Source organism: Lepisosteus platostomus, chromosome 14 (assembly GCF_059453375.1).
Source record: "Lepisosteus platostomus isolate fLepPlt1 chromosome 14, fLepPlt1.hap1, whole genome shotgun sequence".
NCBI classification, from domain to species: Eukaryota; Metazoa; Chordata; class Actinopteri; order Semionotiformes; family Lepisosteidae; genus Lepisosteus; species Lepisosteus platostomus.
In genome coordinates, this window is record NC_142624.1 from 4217411 (window position 1) to 4223888 (window position 6478).

Here is a 6478-nt window from a genome sequence, read left to right on the forward strand (position 1 = left end):
AGTCCATCTGCAACAAAGGCTTTCTGGAAGGTTACAGATGTCACCTAGTGGGATTCTGTCCCATTCCTCTCACGGAAATTGGACAAGCATGTGCTTGTTCAGGGTCTTTGAGCCCTAGATGTCACAATTTGCTCAAACTCAACCTACAAGCCCCACATTGTCAATTCACAAGGCGGTCATGGTAACTGTACATGAGGACATGGTTCGTCCTACAGGAAGTTTGACTTTATAGGGTACACCTGCAATAAGTGAGGTCCAAGGCCTAGGATTAAACTAATGTTGCAATTAGGCTGCAGTGCATCACTGCAAATAAAGTTCCTAATAAATCATTGGTATACACTGTCTGAAGCTTATTTTAGATTTCTCTTGTATATTTATACACTACTGTAATAAGTTTTATCAGTTTCAAACAAAACATTGTCCAATTTACAAGTAAGCCAAACATAACACATGTAGAGTGTGTCTAGAACAGGGCTCACTCTAAATAGGTGACTTATGCATCCCGTGCACATGAAACACATAGTGGACAGCAAAAGGCCAGTGCATAGCCGTTTTTGTTTAGCCAAACCTTCTCTAGGCACCAACAAAGATCCATTTCAAACAAACCAAGTACTCACCATGAGCCTGTTTACATCTGAAGACCTTGCATGACCTTCCATGTGAGAATGTGGGGTTTTAGCCCTCCAGCTAATTAATTAGATAAACAATGCACATTATATTAACTTGTACACCTGGCAATAGAGTTATTAACATTCTCTAATAATAGCCATAACTATCAATCTTATTACAGCTGATCTGCCACTGAGACTATACAACAAAAGTATAAAATGTATTTTATGGGAGAGACGGAGATCAGATTGTGATGCAGACTGGTGAAATGTTTGTTTAATGATAGCCAGCAAGCAACTTAGCAGCATATAGAGAGATGAAAAGCTCATTGCTCTGAGTATTGAGTACTAATTACTCATTCTGACCAGCTGTGTCTCATTCTAGAGGTTTTTCCAATCAACAGACAGCTATCCTGGCTCAAGGCCTCAACACTGGGCCTGTGTTTTGAACCTACTCGCACAGCCACCTAACCTTTTTGTTCTCTGTTTTGATTTGATTTCTCCTCACCCATATTGCCTCTACTACAGTATCTGTGTACTTCTATTACCTCAAAGAGTCACTTTCCTGTTCACTGATTAAGGGTATAGTATTCTGATTGGGAAACACAAGTTCAATGAAAAGACTCCAGTGAAATAAAATTTGGAGCATACTTTAAACACAATTCAAAGTGTGTGTACCATTAAATAATAACATTTTTAGCAGCCCAAATTCTGCATACATTGGTACAAAATACTGTTTTGGTTATTTTTGGTAAGAATGTTCTCATAAGAAGCATCAGATCTTGCCTTCCTGCTATTTCTTCTTGAGTAGACTTTCAAAGACTTTGACAAAGGTGTTTTCAAAGCCTGTGATTACACATCTTAAACAAATGCACAGGCATTTATGGCAGACATGTTTGAATATCCCCTCTCCCCCCGTTTTCCTGCTATAGTTAGGGCCATATTACTGTTTTTTTTAATCCATTTTCACCCTTTTTTTATCAAAACAACACATTCTTGTAACATCAAATGGATTTTGTTAAACTGAGGTTCAGGAGGAGGTCAAATTCACATCTCGCCTTCTTTATTTCTTACCTCCTGAACACCTGTCATGTGCTTCTCTCACACCTCTCCTTCCAACCCATATTTACCCTTGTAGCAGCTCCCTGGCTCATTCCTCACAAATATGGTGTGGTGGGGGGTGGGGTGAGGTTGTCAGCCTCGTTCCTCAGGTAGTTGCAGTTCCCTCAGGCAGGTGAGCTACACTAAACAAATTTCTGCTTTAGTGTGTGTTGTCTACCAGAAATATTTACTCAAGGGGCTCCTGAGTTCATGTTCGATTTTAAGAACTTCTTGTACTGTACACGTCAAATAAATAAGCAGTTATTTTAGATGTTCCTCTTAATTAGGATTTAACCAAAGTACTGAAAGTTGTTCCAGTTAGTCTACATCTCACAAGGTTCCATTTTAAAGAGGTTTGTTAAAGCAATGTAAACAGTCTAAAGTATATGCTTTTGACCAGATCAGTATGTTTTACAGGACTCTTTATGTCTTGAACACCTGAAAAACTCAGGAAAGGTGTTGAATTTGTCCATAGCATTGCCTATCAAAAGCCATAAATACTTAAACTCCCCCATTCCTTCCATTTGTCTTTTTACATCCAAGATATACCCCATCCCCACCTTTGCAAATATCACTTGGTTAACTCCTCACTCACAAATGACCCTTTTGGGATAATACAGACACTCTCTCACATTATGCATGAGGGTCTGAACTTCTGAATGTCCTACAGTCAGGTGGTTGGCCCTAAGACAAGCAGGTTATTCCAAAGCCTCCAAGGCCTACATTTCAAGAAACATTCCTAAAGTGAATTATTGTTGGACATTGTTAGTTTCTGAGAAATCCAGTGTCAATTCTGAAGAAAAAAAACATTCCATGTTCTTGTGGTGTCCACATTAGAACGTGTGTTGTTTCATCTTGTTAACTTGTACAAAGACACAACTGAAAAACCAAATGCATTTCATTACAATACATTGGCATATGAATACTCATATGTGTCCCTTTATGTTTTCTAGTGCTCAGATACAGTAAATAAATAAAGCATGTTGTCTACAACATGTCTTCTCCCTTATACAGGTGCTTCTGACATATTTATAAGAAATATTTGCCAAGTTAGGCTTTAGAGCATTATATGGTCCCTTTCAAAAAACAAATTATGTACGTTTTCATGCATATCAACTCTGGTGTTGAGTCTCCATTATTACATGACAACTTGAACATTTTTTTCTTTTGAGGCTCCCATTTTAAGCGATCCTTTCCAGTACTTTCCCCCCAGGTCTGAACCACTTATATCTCATTCTTCTTATTGAACTTGACTTTAAGGATTCAATTAAAGAGGAAACTTTTGAAAGCGTACATCAATAGCTGACTGTCACCAGGAGTGGGGGAAAGTGGAGCTTGTCTGTTATCAATTGTAAACTTGTGTTGTAAATCATTTTCTGGGAGGGAAGCACAGTACAGAGGGATATGCTGTCCACGTCCTCCACCATAATGAAAAGCGTCCTTAAGAAACGAGGTCTTGAAAACTGAAAGATGGATATTGCTGAATATTCTTTGGTTTAAAAGAGGAGCGACCATTTGCCTGTGTCTAATTCTAAACAGCTATAGCCACCTTTCTGAAAGTACAACGCTCAATATTTTGGAAGCCCACAAATGCAGGCTCTGTGAGCCTAAATCAGCACCACTAACTGAGGCAAAGCAAAAGAAGTCAACAGAAACCAAAGAAAAGAGTAAAAAACATGTTGTCAGTCCATTGAAAAAGATATGCTGTTGGCTCGGTGGTCCCAAAAGAGGATGTGGGAGGAATTTCAGGAAGGATGGACATGGTGAGAGGAGGTGCTGACGTAATACAGGAAATGAGGAATGAGTTTACATATCCTGGCGTATTGGCAGCCTGCTGTGAGAAAACAAACTTGGGAGTAAAGGCTGAGGACAGGTAGGTGTGGTGCTCAGATAGTAAGGCCTACTGGGCCTACTACACAGGCCCAGAACTTAGATTTATTTCCCTAATGTTTGGTCTGCAGTTGCTCCATTGAACCTTTTCCTTAATCGAAATAAATAAATGGCTACGTTTCCAACATATTTTAAAACAGGGAATCACCGGATATTAACACCTTATGCTTCTGCTGAAAACATTGTGCTTTTTATTTTTTGTAGAAGTAGCATTTGGTTACAGTTTTTTCACTGTGGGAATAAGAAAACAAAGCTATTCTGTCATCACCACACACGTGGAAGGCTGCAGTAAAGAAGGCACACAGAATCTAAAACATTTTAAAACCACTGCCGATAAATTGTAATAATTTTTACACCTCCTTTACTGGGGGATTTTAATGTGTAATGAACATTTAGAGCAATTGTAACAATTTTGTCCAAGGGCTTTCTGTGATATCATGAGATAAAAAGTCATAGAAAGTTAATTAAAGATTGTGCACCTATTTGTAGGAACATTGTGTGCTACTGCTTTTCAAAAAGTGCTTAATTAATGGGAAAATGTAGAGCTAGATATGAATTTTATGTTAATGTGTCTTAATGCCACTGCAATGCTTCAAATTAGGATGTAATTTTCTGTCATGAAATGTATAATCAGAGAAAAAATAATAAGAAAGATAAAGCATTTTAATTTCCCTTAATAAAAAAGGATCCCTTTCTCTCTGTGCTTATAATTTATTTTTATTATTTATTTTAAATGATTACAATTAACTGAAAACACGCAGAAACAAAATATTGGCAACTGAATAAGACCATAAAAGTCATTTCATATTACAACTTTTGAGTACTTTTAAAGAAACATGACAAATGTACAGTAGCACAAGTATAAAGTAAAGGTTTAATTGTAAAAGTGAACACTTCATAAATCCAAGTGTTAAATTAAATTGAACATTTAGTTTTGAGCTTTTCTTCATTCACTGCACATACAGTACAAAAGGCATTTTGGGACATGGAATAATAATATAATATATAATTTGCACTATAGTAACTGTCATTTTGATTTTGTTTCAGTTTGTCATTTCAGTTGTGAAAACCTAAGAATTTTGTATGTTCGAGTCCAGCTAAAACTTGTGTTGTCACCATTACATAGTTAGGAAACAGAGACTCATCTAACAAAATAATATAGCCTAGCACGATTTTCTGCTTGGTTAATTCCAGAATACTTTTACATTGGTTACTTTTATGAAGATCAGTAATATTACTGTATCTCAGCTTACATTTAATAGATTCACTTGTAACTTTTAACGATGCTTTCGAGTCCCCAGCCATACCTGGTCTGTTTCACATTGCTCAAATACAGTATTGCACGTATTCAATATGAATTTGATATTTCATTATGTATAACATATTTAATAAACACATACATTCCAGCATTCCATCATCATAATATTATTTCCTGATGTAGATCAGGTTTATTAATAAGTTCAGTGTGGGCTTTGATGAATTATTTTTATGACCTAGAGTCATAAAAATGACCATAGGCTAGAAAAAGTCTAGAGATAAATCTTTAAAATACGAGCTTAATAAAGATATAAAGTCAATAAAACTATGGTATTAAGGGTGTATAATGGGTCCCTTATGTGGTATCTTAGGAAATCAGATAGATTTCTTAAAATATATAAAAAAAACATTTTGTCAAATAAAATCCTCAAATGGAAGCACCAAATATTTCACTGTACAGTATATCCAACCCAATTTTGAATAATAATTCAAAACTACAACGACTCCTGCTACCCTCTGGTAAAGAGAACACGTTCCTCTGACACACCCACCTGGAGCGCTGGTTGTCATCCAACAATCTGCAATCTCTGTGGTGCCTAACAGGAGAGTTAGCATCAAGCAGAGAAGTGACGAGTCTCTCACTGATGTCGCTGTAGGCCTGCAGGCACACAGCACGCTGACTCCCTGCCTTTGGAGAATTCCTTCTCTACCACAACGGCACTCTGCAGAGAAACCTGGGGAATTCCAGCCGCAGCCAGATAATGACATAACACGGGCTAAGACTAGAGATGTCTGGGCCCCAGAGCTCACATTTAACTGCTGCATGTTTATTTATTTTTTTGGTTGTGTACTTGTGGTTCTTGGGAGTATGGAGTATGGATCCTGCGCAGGACTCTGGAGAGAGAGAGAATTCCAATCCAAATCGCTAGGCAAAACGTAATCCAGGAAACAAGCACGTAGGTCAGATAACGGAAGAGACTACAGGAGAGTAACAATTTGAAACGCAAGACTAAAGCTTAAACGAGGGGGCAGGCAAGGAGGTCTGAGACCGAGTAGATAGTAGAAGAAAATAACGAACGCACTTAGGAGCTCGAGGAGAATCCGCAATAGTGAGCAAAGAGGGGCACTGAAATAGTGTGGGAGTGAACGGTGATATAGGTACTGTAACGCAAGGGGGATTCAGGTGGGAGCCCTTGCCTTCTGCCTTCACAGGTCGGCCCCGCACCGTGGGGGACACAAACTCGGGCCTCCGGCGTCACTCAACAGGGACGCAGCTTGTTGAGCTAAAGAGAGATCTCTCTACAGCCCAGTGGCTGTAGTCCTGGTATTACAGGGAAGAGCGGTAACGTCAGCCGGCTCTTACACACCACTGACGGCCATATGCGTTACAGTACATTACTTGCGGAGTGAGTGTTTGTTAAACACAGTGCCGTGGGAATGCGAGAGGGGTCAGAGATGCGTGCGGAATGCGTAACAGTTCTGTAGAGAAAGAATACGACCAGTAGAAACAAAGCCTTTGCCACAATGTCCTGTACTGAGCGCAGGATCTTGGTCAGGACTATCTGGGCTTCATGAGATTCTGTAGTTCTTCTGAGATCATCAGCGACTTTAGACTTGTGCCA